This window comes from Haemaphysalis longicornis, unplaced genomic scaffold, assembly GCF_048455015.1.
Source record: "Haemaphysalis longicornis isolate Haplotype H1 unplaced genomic scaffold, Haemaphysalis longicornis Haplotype H1 scaffold_4, whole genome shotgun sequence".
Taxonomy (NCBI): Eukaryota; Metazoa; Arthropoda; class Arachnida; order Ixodida; family Ixodidae; genus Haemaphysalis; species Haemaphysalis longicornis.
Window position 1 is genome coordinate 89482154 of NW_027526361.1, and position 16318 is coordinate 89498471.

The window sequence follows — 16318 nt, forward strand, 5'->3', positions numbered from 1 at the left end:
ACGAATGGTCGGTTGGAGTAGATGTCACGCTGCGATAGAGAATACAGCGATATAGTATGACACATTCACTAGCATACATCTTCCACTGCGGCATGCCTTGCCCAGAGAAGGCAACGAGCGGCGGAGCCAATGCCCGGGGCTTATATACGTACTCTTGCACACGTCCCGCAACCGTCACCAGGCAGCCGTCGACGACCGTGCGCAGAGACAACTTCCTCCGTCCACAAGTGCCGTGTGGAAAGTGGCCGGCAGGTACAAGTGTGCGGGCCCCTTTGTCAAGCCCTTCGTCCAATCGGGATGCGGCTGCTCCCGAAGCGGGATCGCGTGTCTCCCGCCACGCGCTTCTTTCCGCCGGCGGAAGACGGGATCGTCGTCGCCGACGTCAGTCGAGACCCGTCCGGCCGTCGTCGTCTGACAGGAAGGAAGGCGTCGTCTTCGTCGCCATAGGACGGCGGCGGATCCCACGTACGTGCGCAGAACGGCGGCACTTCTGTGAGACAGACGATACACCGTCGTCGTCTTCTGGGACGGCACGCTGCTGAGCCTCGGAGGAAAAGGGCGCTTTCCCGAGCGGCGCAACTGGCCTACATACGCGCCGCGAATCGAATGCCAATCGAACGCTCCTCCCCGGCTAGGCTTCAGTGATGCATGGCCGAACGCATCACCGCCGCCGCCGTCATCGGAGCTGTACAGTATTCGACTCAACGGCGCAGAAATCTCACTCGCCTCTTTGTTCGGCGAACGCAAAAAGAAGTCAGTCTTCTCTTTTTTTTCCTTTGAGGATACCGCAAAACCCGGGACCATGGAACTTAGCGAAGACGAATGGAGGCGGGTGTGTACGTTGGTGTATAAATAAGCGCGTGACGGGGGGCGTGTGCGATCGAGGAATCGGGGCCGCGCGGCGATGTTGCCCGCTTTCGCGGAAGGGCCAAGGGCGCCTCTCTTTATGCGCGTAGTGAAAGTGCTTCGGAAAAGTTTCTTTCGGAGGCGCAAGCCCCGAACCAGACTCATCGTCGACCCTCACAGTCTGCAGCAGGACAGGATAAGCAGCGTGTTCGTTTACACCGGAGTCTAGGCACGGACCGCTCGTGCGAAACAAGACGAAGGTCTACACAGGCCACACGATTACAATGCAACACAAGAGCGCGAAGATTGAACAAACAACGGGGTGAGCTCTGCGAAGAGTTCTGCGAGTATGCTTGCCAGAGATTTGACGTCTGCTTTCGCATTGCATATGCGGCGCGTGTGAATCTTCAAAGGGGAGCGGATAACACATCGATTCCTCACGATTCCACACCCCGTACCACTGCTCGCGCTGGTAAGAAGCAGCGGCGCGAAATACCAATCTACGTCATTCGTTGCCCGCCAAAAACACTGCATAGTCACAATGCAAAACAAAACAAACCAAAAGCCTTTTTTTTTTTTTTTTTTTGCTCACGTTGACTGCCTAACCAGCGGTGATACAACCTGAAACATATTGCTAACCACGACACAACAACGTTGGCTTAACGTCGGATAACCCAACCCCAGGCAGGCGCAAAACGATGACCGTCGGCGAGCGACGACACCGACAGCTCGTTTACGCAGAGTTACGTACACGAAAAAAAAAAAAGACACCTTAACGGGGTACCTAAGTTTTCTCTGATGACGTCAGAATACGTGAGCATCACTTCTCCCCGAGTGTAACGCCGTCGAGTTTTGTGCTGGTCATGTTATTGTTGCTGAGTGTCTAACGTCGCGAAACACGCAAGAACTCTAATTAAAAAAAAATAGTATTACCATTACTACTGCTTTATGGGTAGGCTTCAATACATAAAACGGTGGGAGAGCCAGCTTTGCGGTAACCAAGCTTTACGCGAAGCTTTCTTTCAGTTGGCCTCACTACTTTACACGTATGCAGTGCTGAAAAACCATTTCCAGTAGCACCATTAAGCATTTTTGCATCAAACATGTAGGCGAAATATTGCGTGGATTTGAGGACAGCCTGGAAGGTAGTACGAAGGCTGAAGGCCTTTTTTTTTTTTAGTAATCGCCCCCAAGGTAGATTTTTTCGAAACAGCTTTCCGCCTCCCTGCTTGGTTACGCCGATCTGGGCGCGACGCGTTTTCGCCAAATCTGCCTAGCAAAGCGCAAGGGATGTTTACGCATTAAAACGCGTACCACCCCGTCCCGCGGGCAAGACAAAAAAAAAAAGAGAGAGAGAGAAACCCCGCCACAAGCGCATGCCGCACGCGTGTCACGGAATGCCGAAAAAAGCCGCGTCTTGACAGGATGGAGAAAAAAGTGCGCAAATCCGGGCACAAAATGCACAGGAAAGTGTACCGGAAAGCAAAACTAAAGCCAGATGGTCAATTTTGATCCGAACCGAAGACCCTTCCCCGCGGACCCGTTCTTGCAGGCTCTTTTCGAGGCACGACATCGTGCAGAGAGGGAAATCCGAATATGAAAGCCTTCGCGCAAAGTTTTCAGCCGATTTTCGCAAGCGTGGAATTATACAACGTTGGCGGTTACAGGGAACGTGTCGGCTGTACATCATGTACGTGCCAGTTCCGTCCAGGCTTGCCTTTAAAGGGTGCTCCACAGCAAGCACACTTGCACTGCTGTGAAGGCCACAGAACAGGGTTACCTACCAGCAAGGCAAAACTATAAAAGTATGACGGTAATTTATGCTGTAGGAGGCGGAAGGTGCGAGGAAAGCCAATGTTGAACAATTGCATTACGTTCGTGTCATCGCCTGAAAACGTTCATGGACAGCCTGGGCAATGCGAAAGCCAACGATTTAGCAACACGCACGCACGCACAACCACGATTCCGCCACACATTGACATTGCGTGAATCGTTCGTACATAAAACAACAACAAAAGAATCGTCGCATTCTTAGGTGCGAAATGTCACGGACCACTCGCGCTGCGTCGGGCAAACTTTGCTCCCACGAGGGCGCCGATGGTCCCGAAAGTCAGACGCCACTACAAGGCTCTGACGTCACGGCTTCCAATACTTAGGGTAGAATTAGGTGGCGAATACAGACTGCTGTTTTCAATTTTTCGTTTAGTAAAACGATTTTGCTGTAAACAGCGATGCACTTGCAAACATTTGAAATGGGCAGTGTCAAATGTACACGCACACATCAAGTGCATAAGGTGACCAGGCTACGTGCCGAATTCCTCAAACTACCCCCCCCTCCCTTTTTTTTTTGCCGCATTTGACGCATGCCCTTGCGTGTACGTATAAAAAATAACGTAAATGAGAATGCAAATGAGAGCGTAAAATGAGGCGAGAACAGGGCTAAATACACGCTCGACAGGAAAAACAAACAACACACTACTTGAGCATTTAAAAGTGCGCGAGCTAATCACGAGAAAGTTCATGGACGCGTAAATCACGCGTCGAGCAGGCGTGCTTTCGCAGACGGTGGCCGTGAACTGCTTCAAGGCTGCCCGCCAGAAATGAAAACTTTCAAAACAGACGCAGGAGCGCGCGCCACTAGTCGTTCCGCGATTCGGCTTTTAAAGCGCGCCCAAGCGTTTTCGGAGGAAGAAAAAAAAAAAAAAAAAAACCAAGAGTTCCTTGACACCACCGCGGATCCGGCGGTGAAGTTCAAGAGCAAGCCGCCCACGCGTTGTCTTTTGCCGCAGCGCACGCCCAAGAAAGCAGGCGATCCGGCCGTTTGTCTCCTCGCGCTGAATTTCCGAGAAGGCTGCGCGCAGCACGCCCGCCGCGACTGAAGGCCTCGCGTTCAACTCGAAAATTAAGAACAAAAAACTGCCGGCTGAGCGAGAGAGAGAGAGACTGTAGAAAGAAGGAAAAGCCGAGGAACCAGTCGATACAAGCTTACATTCGCATAGCCAAGCTTTCAGCAAACTCGCAGCGGGGGCCTCCGGCCCGACGAACGAGCAGACACACTGAAATATAGAAGCGAATTGCTCGTTTTCTTGATCCCAATCGACGCAATGACCTTATAAAGGCTCTGCAGAGCGAAGGCGTAAGACGTCTGAATGGAATTAAATGGGATAACCGGAGTCTATCGCTTCCTTTCGCAAAAACGGCGTGATGCGAATAGACATCGTGTCCATTCCTAACGTTCTTCGCTGATTGAAGTCCAATACAGTAAACCTTCGTGGCAATAAAATCGATGTGTTCGAAATATCGCTTCACTCGAAGTGTTTCGCGGTCTTTACTGCAGCGCGCAGAGTAAATCACACCCGCTTTAACGAAGGGCTACCCATAACAAAGCTACGGCGGAACGATCACGTGATCCCCAGAGAGTACTCTATGGGTCGGAAACGCTGCGTCTCAACGTCTGCTGTTTTCGGTGAAAAGGTGACGGTGTGTGTTCATTACGATGTGTGTTCATGTGTGTGTTCATTACAGTGTTTACCCGGTAACATCTCCCCCGTAATTTTTTTTTTTCGGCTGTCTGAAATAAAACATTCAGGAACTCAGAAATACGCACAGCCGCTGTACCAGGACCCTCTTAACAGAACCAGAGAATGTTCACGCGTTCGCTCCAGTCATTCTCACTGGATACGAGGTTCTGCCCGACGTTGCCAAACACAGCGGCACACGAAACACGTGCGCACCTGCAAGATACGCAGTTTCTCTTGCCAACGTCTCGGACATAAAATGACGAAAAGCGCTGACTGGCACCCGAAACCCATTTTCAAATTTCTCTGACATAGTGCGTGCTCGAATACATTTCGCCTAATTCGAAATACGGAGCACTCGTCAGTACACCAATGGCGATGGAATCAGGTCCCAGGAGTTCGAAAGCTGGAGCTACAATTTCAGTCGGCCTTTAACTTATTTCGCTGATCAGAATGAACTCTAGGGGGTTTTGTGACGAAGACTAGCACTTCAAAGCATGAATGGCTCACTACAAGCTCTTGATGCCTAAAAAGTAGGGAACGAGCTTCCCACCAAGACACTGCAAACATATACACCACATTTTACGGGGTTGCCGTAAACGACTCGACACTAAGTCTTCCGAGTTGCGTGTGCTATAGTTGATATAATTTTGCCGGTTCTCTAGATGCCGTCGAAGTAAATTTTTTTTAATAAAGGTGAACACGAATTCGACTTAATAACCCTGTTACTGCGCAAGAGCAACATGCCCGCCCGCCAACTTTATAAAGTCATGTCTCGTTAATTTGGACGCCTCCGTTCCCGGAAAAATCGTCCATAATGTGAGTCGTCCATAATAACGAATAGAGGTTAAAAACACCAACATTAAGAAATATTCGATTAAGAAAAGCTCTTAAGGAATAATCGTTTAAGAAAAAATAATGGAAAGCTCGGTCAGTTTACGCTTAACAGCCATTGCCTCCACCGAACTGACCAGAGAAGAGTAGCCTTGCCTTTGATGAGCAACGAAAGTTGGCACGAACTGTTATCGTCCTGTTATCTCGTCCTGAGCCTCTTGATTTGCTCTTTCCGGCGTATGCCGCGCTAGGCAATCTTGTTTTATGGGGAAAGGGTGTCACCCTGTCGTCACTACGCTAGAGTGTTCTTCGCTGGTCACGAATGTTCTAGATCTAATTAGATGGTACTCGAATGAAGAGCGTTCCGAGCAAGAAGTAAATTCCTAGTACGCGCTGGGGCCTCGGTGGCCAGCAGTCATCTTCTCTATTTTTTTGCTTTGTGGACCCGTGTCCATAATAACGAGACAGAAGTGCCTGTATTTACCCGTTTCGTCCCCAAATAGTCGTCCATAGCCCGGACTGCGGGTTTCTATATTAACGAGGCAGAACTGCATGGCGGGAGACCGGTCGCCGAAATTTTCGTCCATATTGCGGGGTGTCCATTTAACGGCGGTCCATATTAACGAGACATGACTGCATAAGCAAGCGGTTCGTCCCCCCCCTCTGTAACGTGCCATAATCGTCAGCATCAGCCTGAGTATGTCACCACAGTGTGAAGGCCTCGCCCACAGGTTTACAAACGCACTCTTACCTTAAGCCATCTGAATCCCCCATTTGAAGCTGAATCTTCGTTGTACAAAGCAACAATATATACCGCATTTACTCTAAAAATGATCGCACTCGCGTAATTATCGCACCCCTAAAGTTTGTCGTCAAAATTCAATTTCCCCCGCAATGAACGTACCCTGAACTTGCCGCAGCAGTATGTCGTATCTGTGCCAAGCCTACCTCATGACGATCGTGATTACCTCGGCTACCTTCCCTTGCAAAGCGGACATGGCTATGTTATTGCCGCAGACTTGCCGATATTAGCGAGCACGCGTTCAGTATTGATGATGAAAAAACTCACTAAATGCGCATAATGTACTCACAAGACAAAGAAAAAAAAATGCGCTCAGCTTGCTGCGTCGGCCTCCATGTCTGTTTTGATGTCCGGCACTGTGACAGCGGCCGCCACTTATTGGTCGCCCTGTTGTCACCTCGCAGCAAACTCGTTCCGGCGCGTTCCGTAATTGATGAAAACACTGCATTTTGCGCAAATTTGCAAAACGGCTGGCGGCGATGCGCGGAGTTTCTATTATGTTTATATTTATTATTTTTATTGTGTTCCTGAGACCTATCGTAAAATCTTTGACCCGAAACTTCCTTGCCTTTTCTGTGCTCAAATTTTTTTGGCGAAAAACTTATCACACGTATTGAACGCACCCCTAAATTTGCGCAAATATTTTGGAAGAAAAGTGCGATCATTATGCGAACAAATGCGGTATTTATATATATATATATATATATATCGTTGGCAACAATCGTGGTTTTAACTTGTTCGAAATTTTCTTTTCTGATTATATATATATATATATATATATATATATATATATATATTGTCACGTACCAATCTGTGGTGTCCCCTGAGAAATTAGGCGCCTCGCCTAATAAATGCTTTGCCCCTGCGTCTTCGCGAAGACAAGTTCCCTGTGTCCCTGTTTGACAGGACGCAACACTGGTGGAGGGTGCTTCCGATACAATATATATATATATATATATATATATATATATATATATATATATATATATATATATATATATATATATATTGTAACGTGGCGGCAGAGCAAATGACTCGAACCATGGTTGAAGATGAAGCGATGTATTAAAAGGTAGAACGATCTATGTGCAGTATTTACATGGCGGCCATTATAGAGTCAGCGCAGGGTACACCAGCACTTTCGTCATCGTCTCTGGTCCTGTGTAATGGCGCTTAGTGGTATTGCCCACCACAATGCCCCGTGACGTATTATTTATATATATATATATATACACGACGATGATGATTGTGTACAAAAGAAGCAGAAGAGAAGCTTGATGCCACTGGGTGATGATGGGTGGGGGTTGTTCAGAAACGCTCTCCGGGACGCAAATCACTCGTTACACTTATTCATCCCTCCAAGTGGAGACAGCCGCCTCACACATTGTATATATGCATGCATGTGTGTATGTGTGTATGTATGCATGTATGTATGTATGTATGTATGTATGTATGTATGTATGACGTGCATGTGTGTGTTTTTTGAAGCATAGGGGAAGAAGTTCTCTTTCTCGAATGAGAAACGTATTTTTATCTGTCAGGAAGAACAGAGAAGAAAACATTGCGCGGCACTCCAGGTCGTCAGATAACGCCATGGCAGCAAGAACGCCGGTGTGTTCGAGATTTCGGCGCACATTAAAGATCCCCAGGTGGTCAAAATTAATCCGGAGCCCTCAACTACGGCACGCCTCATCGCCCGCGTTGCGTCGGCGCGTTAAAAACTACAATTAACCAATCAATAAGGCCATGGCACAGGGGAATACTAGTAACAACTGCGGACGACTAAGTGTGCGAACAGCGCAGAAAGCGCACGCAGCAACAAGTGACTGCGGCTCCGCTGGCTACTCTTAACAATTCAGTGGGTCGCCCACGCGCGCCCTGTCCGTGTCTTTAAATAGCGACGCATTTCTTTGCAAAGCCGCATCATTCTCTCACACGAGCAGTTACTGCGCGACACGCAAGAATTACGCAACGTCGGCGCGCATCCTATCCGACACCTCGACACGCCTTGCCCAGACAGGCTAACACGCACAAGGCAAGAAAAAAAAAAAAAAGAAATGCGCTGAAAAGCGACGTCAGCATATCTCAGTTTAGATCACTGGCACAGTACCCCCCCAAGCATGACGCAATGCAGTGATGTACTATTACGAGCAATATGAAAGAGAACACAGGAACGCGCAGAAAACACCCTCAGACCCAGCTATATGAGTGATACGCAGCGGCCACCGTCGGAAACAAAGTGGAAAGGGGGACGCTGTTCCAACAACTGTTGCCATTACCGCCGTGCGTCTTATCGGCTGTCGGACGATAGCGTATTATCGGCGAAATGACGTAAGCTGCTGCTTTGTAGAAATTCCAGCGTGGTGAGAGTGCGAACAGTTAGTAGAAGAGCGCCCTCATTCCCCCCTTTTTTTTCACGGCGCCATCCGCGTATCGCTCCGAGTCGGTTTCGAGGCTGTTTGCCACGCATTCCTGCGTTCCCTTTCATTTTGGTCATAATAGTACGCTTCGGGTGGCTTAAAGATCACCAGGTGGTCAAAATTATTCCGCCTGCGTTGCGTCGGCGCGTTAAGCCCTACAATCAATCAAGTCGTTTCGAGTGGCTATGCAAAAAGGAGACGGAGAGAGGTTCAAAAAGAAAGAGAGAGAGAGCGAGGAAGAACGAACTTTTCGTCAGCGAATTCCTTCGCGTAGGAGGCTGGTAAAGGTTCAAACACGATGCGTCGTCATCATATTCAACCGTTGAACGACGGCGCTCTCATATATCCATTAGCGTAGCAGAAAGGGGTGCGAATATACACCCTCGGCTTGAGAAACACAAGTCTGCTTCACGTTTACGAAACTTCACTACGATTCATCCCGCCGTTGGACGGGAGCACCGGGAGCAGTGGAAGAGGATGGTGATGAACGCGGATAAGAGCGGGCATCAAGGCGGCTTACTCGGACGCGCACACACTGAAAGCGAATCGTCACCGGCGATAAACGTATCCGGCGTTCAAGAATACAACGTGTCAAAAGCTAGCGCGGCAAAGCGCAAAGGTTAACTGTGCCCCGCGCACGAACGGGACTTTCAAACAGAGAGGCCGTCGGAGATGCGAGAGGCGGCCGGCGTAACGGCAAGGGCCGTGTGGCCGCGAGGCCGCCTCAGAGAGGAGAAGACCCAGTTGGAAGCTTACCAAGGAGGAGGCAGCCGTCGCCGTCAGTCAGCGCACTCGGATACCTCTCCGACGGCGCAGCTGGGGCACCCAAAATGCGCGACGATGACGAGGGGGCTGCTGCTGCTGCTGCTGCCCGGGCGAAGGAGGAGAGCGGAGACACCACACTTTAAACTTCTACACGGCCGACCGGCCCCGCGTGGACACCGGCGAAGAAAAACAAACGTTTCCAAGAACAGTGCGAGACAGGTTCACTCACTCCCCTCGCCTGGGACGCGCGAAGAGCAGCGGAACAAAATACCCCGCCCCGACGACAACGAGGTGCGCACCTAGGCGAGCGCGAAGACGTTCTGAGCGGCCGACGCACTGGCTCGAGAAAGTCTTGGAAGGCGGAGAGAGTGCCTGCCAGCCGGCAGAAACACAACAACAAGGCGTTACGCCACAAACCTGCGCTGACGGTGGCGGCACCACGTACCACGCGAGCGGCGACGCTGCCACCACCACCAACACACACGGATGGTGCGCCGGAGCAACGACAGAAACACGCCTGTTCCTGGCCGGCCTCCTAACAACGGTGCACCGTTGCTGAGAGCACAACACTTGGTGGCGAGAGTAAGCCGTCCGTCACTTAACACGCGACGCGCTATATCGCGTGCTTGAGATCCCTTTCAATTGAAGCTTTCAGTCTCTCACTAATGTCTGTAGTCCACCCAAAACGAACTGCAGGAAAGTCAACTTCCTCTGAAGAAGAAGAAGATGATGATCAGGGGTGGCTGAAACTGCGTGCGTAGGTTCAGAGTTCGATCACCTCCGGTTCTCCTGGAAGTGCCGGATTAGCCAATCACGCGAATGCGAAGTTAGCCTAACTAACTTTCGCTGTGGCGTACCAAATTTAAATTATTATTTGTACCGCCGTAATCTCGCCCCTTCAGCCCTTTGTGTATTTTGCAATGAATTAGAGACTATAGAACATTTTCTCCTGTTTGCCTCCATACGAAAAAGATATTTGGAAAACCCTTTTAATCAATTGGCCCACCCAATCACTCTTCCTCTAATATTATCACTCGGGGCGACAGTACTGGGTTTTTGCCGCGGGGATCTTTGCCGCGCTGTACATTCATTCATCTTTGAATCACGCCGTCTCCCGTGCTAGCCGCTAATTCAAGATGGCGGGCTGCTCTTAAAAACATGTCTGCGCCTGTATCATCTGCCTTCCCGCTCACTGCCTCCCCTTCGCTGCCGGATCTTCTTTCTTTAATTTTCTTACACAATTTCCACGATTGTCCTTCGGCCAATCCTTTCCTTATTCATTTGTGCTGATTTTGTAGTTGGTGAGCTCTATCTGCTACCGCACCTTATTTTCTGGCAGTTTACTTATCTTTTTACTCCATTTTATACTCACCTTTTTTCTGTATTTATTCACTTTTCTTCTTTTAATCCAAATTAGTTTTTCCTCTTCTCTCAGTTAGCGCCCATTTCCTGGCCAATCCCCCTGAGTGGGTACGAGCCATTTTTTTGGACCAACCAACCAACCGAAGAAATATTAAAACGCTTCCCTTAATCGGAATCAAGCCAGGGCCGTCGCGTTATGAAGCTGGCGTCTATCCGGCTGCGCCACTCCGGCGCTGTCGAGACAGTTTGGATTTGGAGGTGGGTGCGTGGACACGCAAAAGTAGACAGAAAACGAAATCCTCCGTCTAACGACGACGATGGAAAGCCGTGGAATGCCCGTATCAGTATAGCGAGCGGACCCACACCGCACCACCTTACCGTACTCATCAGGTTGGAATGGCGTTACGATAATACTAATTAATCATCATAAATAAATAGGGTTCACTCGCTTCTGGGTTGGTTCGTTCGCTGTCGGACTGGATTCTGGAAAGTTTCGCGTTCCCCATCTTTGTCGTTTAGACAGGGAGGTAGCTGATTTTTTTTTTTTCGTGGCGTTCTGACTGACGAACATATGACTTTTTTTTTTGAGGGTTGCGCTTGGGACTGTTCCACATACTAGCTCGATACTGAGCTGTGCATAGGAACACAAGAAAGCAGACTCGCACCCACGACGTCATCGGAGTAAAAAAAAAAGACCACCCCCATTGCGTCATATTGCCACCTATAGTCTTGTACTGCAGTAAAAAAACACACACACACACACAATATATATATATATATATATATATATATATATATATATATATATATATATATATATATATATATATATATATATATATATATATATATATATATATATATATATATATATATATATATATATATATATATATATATATATATATATATATATATAGAGAGAGAGAGAGAGAGAGAGAGATGGAGCGTAAGCTGACCTATCACAGCTGGAGTCCTGGGTAGCAAACTAGAGCTTTCAGACGGACCGACACCCGCGTGACAACCATCAAACGAGAGGTAATAATAGCCACCCACCGCGCCAGAAGCAGCGCACATCGAATTGCGCAGCAGAAGAAAGCCAACTATCAGCAGGCGTGCTCACCACACAGGCAGCGAGCCCGCATGAGCTTGCGCCCTCGCGGGGCAGGCGCGTAGTCCAGCACACTGCCCGATGGGCGTGGCGCTGTTCAAGCACGAAAGCTCCCCTCCGCGATGCGTTTCTACATTACTGGAACGCGCTTTGCATAACTGTTCCATTACTTCGCCAATGCGCGTGCAGATGCTGCACAGGAACAGCCCGCTTCCTCACAGTACACCTGCATTAAATTCGACGCATTCTCAACAGGAATAGGGGTATAAGCGAGGAGTGCGTCATCAGGCTTATCCACGCTTTCGTCCTATGCCACATTTCTTACGTCGCGGCTATGCTCAATTGGAAGAAAACCGAAGAGAAACGCCTCGACACCATGATTCGTCGTGTTTTTAAGGTAGCTTTGGGGCTTCCTATCAATGCATCCACAGATCTCCTACTGAAACTAGGGGTTCACAATACGTTATCAGAAATCGCAGAAGCCCAGCACACTGCGCAGGTAGGTCGACTGTCAGGCACAAGAGCAGGCAGAGACATTCTGGTCACTCTGGGCATCTTTACCGAACAGAATAAGGAGAGTGTTAAACACCTTAGCAGAGAAATCAGAGACTCCATCGTGGTCCGTCCTTTCCCCAGAAACGTCCACCCTGTCTTTAATCAAGGAAGGAGACTGTGTCGAGCCAAGGCACTTCTAGCTGCAGCTCTCGAGAGCCCTACGGAGTCGGCTTTTGTAGATGCTGCTCAGATAAATGGAAGACAGGCCTTTTCGATAGCCGTCATTGATGCTCAAGAACGGATGTGCAACGCACTTTCCGTGTTTACCAAGAATCCGGAGGTTGCTGAGCAAATGGCCATTGCACTTGCTCTGCTTGATCCTCAACATAAGGTCATTTATAGCGACTCTAGGGCGGCCACTCGAGCCTTCGCCAGGGGAGTGGTTGATGCCAAAGTCTCCAAGTTATTGGAAGATAGACACATTAGTAATCATTCGATAGTCTGGTTTCCAGCCCACATGGGCGACCTCGGGGGAGGACAGCGGAACTTCAATGAATCCGCACACGAGGCGGCGCGAGGACTCAGCAGCCGCGCACCCTCCCAACCACCCCCGTCTCCACAAAGGGCTTTCAAGGATCAACTTCAGACCTACAACGAGCTCACCAAGCACTTCTACTTAAATCGACGGGAATTTGCGCTCCCACACAAAGGACTCAACAGGGCGCAGTCAGTCACTCTCCGCATGTTACAAACGGACTCATACGCCAATCCTTGGAGGATGAGCCACATCGACTCGGACTACGACGGAACTGCTACGTGTTCAAAGTGTGATGGGCATGTGAACTTGGGTCATATGTTGTGTGGTTGTGCTACGCAAGCCTCCTATCTGGAGGATGAGGTCAAGTGGGACAGTGCTCTCAGGAGCAGTGAACTTAACGATCAACTCTGGGCTGTCCAGAAGGCCCGCGTAGCGGCGGAGAGTCTCGGGCTCCCCGTCCCGACGTGGGAGATGCCCTCTACACCTTGACACCGGTCAGGTGTCCTTCAGGACCCTTTTTGGAAATAAAGTTTCACCACCACCACCACCACCTGCATTAAATGCTGCGTGAAGCAGCTCGATTTAAATATGGGGTTTGACGCAACGAATAAACGCTTGGGGCGCACGAAGTGCGCTGTATAGTATACAGAGCAATCCGGATTAATTGAGACATCTCGGGACGCTTAGTGTACTACAAACGCCGCGGATGACGTCGCTATTGGTTTTTTTTTTATATTTTGCAGAGTTCACGAAGGCACACCACGGCGTCGGGTACTACGAGCAAGTCGGACTACTTCAAGTCGTCAATGGAAACTTAGTTTACCTCGTCGCATACACAAATTCTTGAAGCCTAGCTTTACGATTACGTTGGCTATGCAAGCCACGATAGATCTCATCCCTTGACGCTGTTTACGCTACGGAGTTTTGCTATCGGAGCATAACGTTCACCAGACACCCGTAGTTTCGGAATGATCCATGATCGCTACCGGCGCTGCAGCTGCCGAATTAAATGCTTTTTACGCGTACGCGTAGGAGGCTCAAACCGGCCGAATGTGTCGTGATGAATGGAGCGGGCCGTCAAGCGAGCCGTCAAGCGAGCCTCGGAGCGGAAGCTCATCGTATGCGAAACGATAGTCGATGCAAGCGCATTGGGCGAAGCGGCATAGCACGAAGCGTGCGCTTCGACGAGCGACATGCGCCGGCAAAGACGAACAGGGACCGTCAACGGACACCAAAGTCCAACGCCGAGTACGCCCTGGCGAGCGACGTCACAGCGTCAGCGGCTCGCGCGCCGGCGATCCGCCGCTGACGTCACTTCCCGTACTGCGCATGCGCGCTCCAGAGGCTTCACCTTTCGCGAGGCGAACATCCGGCCAGTTTGCGCCTCCCGGTACGCTTACGTATAACAAATTAATAAATAAGGATACAAGACACTAACGACAGTCTGAGCTTGCACTCACCCCCACACATGCACAGAAAAAAAGAAAGGAGCGCGGGGGCCAGGCCAGAAATAAGTCGTATGCGAAACGAAAGCGAACCGACTTCGTGGAACGGCAGCGCGGCGGCGCAGCGCGCAGCAGGTGTCTAGCGGCAAAGCAAAGGACTCCGTTCAGCCAGCATCACCGCGATTGGCGCGGGGATACAGCGGAGGAGGGTGGGCGAGGGGCATTTTTTTTTTTTTTTGTCGGTACACCCGGCTACATGGAGCGGAAAATTCGAAATCAGTGACCGCGATTTACGCCTCATCGTTCACCTTTTCCTTCTTACAGAACTTTTCTTCGCGCGACATTCAACCGCTTTCGCCGCGTCCGTATACGCCAAGGCCCATAGGACGCAAGTTCGTCGCATCGTTTCCTACATCTTCCGTTTTTATTTTATTTGCCGGAGAGTTTCTCGGCCGATCTCGCGACACGGTCGGTGACTTTCGACGAGGCGCCGCTTTCGGGAAGCGCCGCGGCAACCCCCGGCAAGGTTACAGCCACGCAGGTATGCCAGAAACGCGTCGAGTCTTTCATGTCATCCTTCACGATATTGTGAGAAAGCTATAGGAAGGTCGCAAGCGCTTCGGAGATTCCCGATAAGCCACACGCCAGGCAAAGCAATCTCAAACAAAATACTTTAAATCACCAAAACCACGTGCATTCACACGAAGTTTTACGCAAGCCAACGGTTTCAATGGCAATGCGGAAATGATGACAAGAAGGTTGCTCATACTCGCGGTACAATGAAACCATTCACTAAATTTGCGCCTCTCGCGGGTAACCACCGCACGTGCCGCGGAAAGCACGGAACTTTAACAAACTGGGGCTTAAAGGAGCCATGAAGACAAAACACAAGGTTGTGTTATTCGAAAGATTTCGTGTTTTATAGTGCCCCCAGCGCTTCCGAATGCAAACGATGCTTTATTCCCTGAGAGATAAATATATAAAGTTACAATTTTGATTTTCCCGCTAAATCACGCGTTTTCGTGGTCTTCAGTGACATCACAGGGCCTTGTTTACCGTTAGTGAACCTAGATGGCGCCACCACACTGCGGCAAGCCGTTTTCTGCCTTTGGTTTTTTGTGAACGTATTTGTATCTGGCTTGTTTTGTTCATGGAGACAATAGTTTCGTGAAAACATGGTGCTCGCTCGACAAATACGGTCACGTAAGACATCGTCGCTTGCGTCAATCGGCCAGTGTCGTCTGGAACAACCCCAAAGCCCCGCAGTCCTGTGCAGCTAAACCAAGCATACTGCGCGCAGTACCAACAGCAGTATGCGCATCGGTACTTATATGTTTACGTGTGCTTTCGCAACTTCCACTGTTTGTCCCATAATTCTTAGGGCTTTAAAAAGAATGTGCCCTAAATTTAAGCGCAAATAGCTCATTCGGCAAGCTTATAAGCTCTGCCTAATTTGCGTTTACTTTTGCCGCCCTGAGCCAATCGCAGAGCTGTCTGGTATGACATCATAGGTTCTGTTCGGGAAATGAGCTAGTGGGTAGCATGGCCATTCCCTTTTTTCCTAACTATGTAGCCTATTTGAGCGAAGTTTACGTTAAAAGTGGTGTCAGTATGATTCTAACGAGGCAATCTTTCGAATGAACCAAACTTGTGTTTTCTCTTCATTGCTCCTTTAACGCGCCAAAGCTGTGAGGCGGGCGCGCCGTATGAGGTCCGCGGATTAACTTAGACCACTTGCGGATGTGTAACGTCCGCCTAAATCTCGACGAACACGCGTTTTGGTTTCTCGCCACTATCAGAAAAACAGCCGCAAATTCCCTTCGGCGCTACAGAAAGGATGGAGGTATACGGCAGAGGCCTTCGTCCTGCATGCAGTGGACACAGATTGGCTTATGATGATGATAGTGATAAAGAAATCGTTTCATTACGAAATTTCCCGCTGTCTTTAACGAGGTCATCTGCGTTGAAGTCACCATCGCTTGTATAAAATTACCTCTTATAACAAATTTTCTGTCCAATCGTTTTGGTATAACGGCGGTGTACTTATGCTTAGTCAGCGACGACCGTACTTACGAGTCCTGCTCTAAAGCATCTCTTAGTATAAATTTTCCTTTTTGGCTGCTACCCCAAGGTACGCCATATTACAATGCAGGAGGCGGATATTTTCAAAATGAAGAAGGCG

General features: G+C 49.4%; 1 protein-coding gene across 6 annotated transcripts in view; it reads right to left on the reverse strand.

The window, feature by feature from the left end:
- The window catches only part of LOC144179017 (zinc transporter foi-like), a 101833-nt gene that overhangs the window by 30179 nt on the left and 55336 nt on the right, over nt 1-16318 (reverse strand). The window contains exon 1 of one of the 6 annotated variants that reach the window (XM_077707182.1): nt 9177-9520. The exons of 4 other annotated variants lie outside the window; for them this stretch is intronic. The gene's annotated coding sequence lies outside the window, so the exon portion shown is untranslated. Of the gene's footprint in view, nt 1-152; nt 447-9176; nt 9521-16318 lie in introns of those variants that run through there. One more of the 6 variants, XM_077707185.1, reaches the window with a different exon arrangement.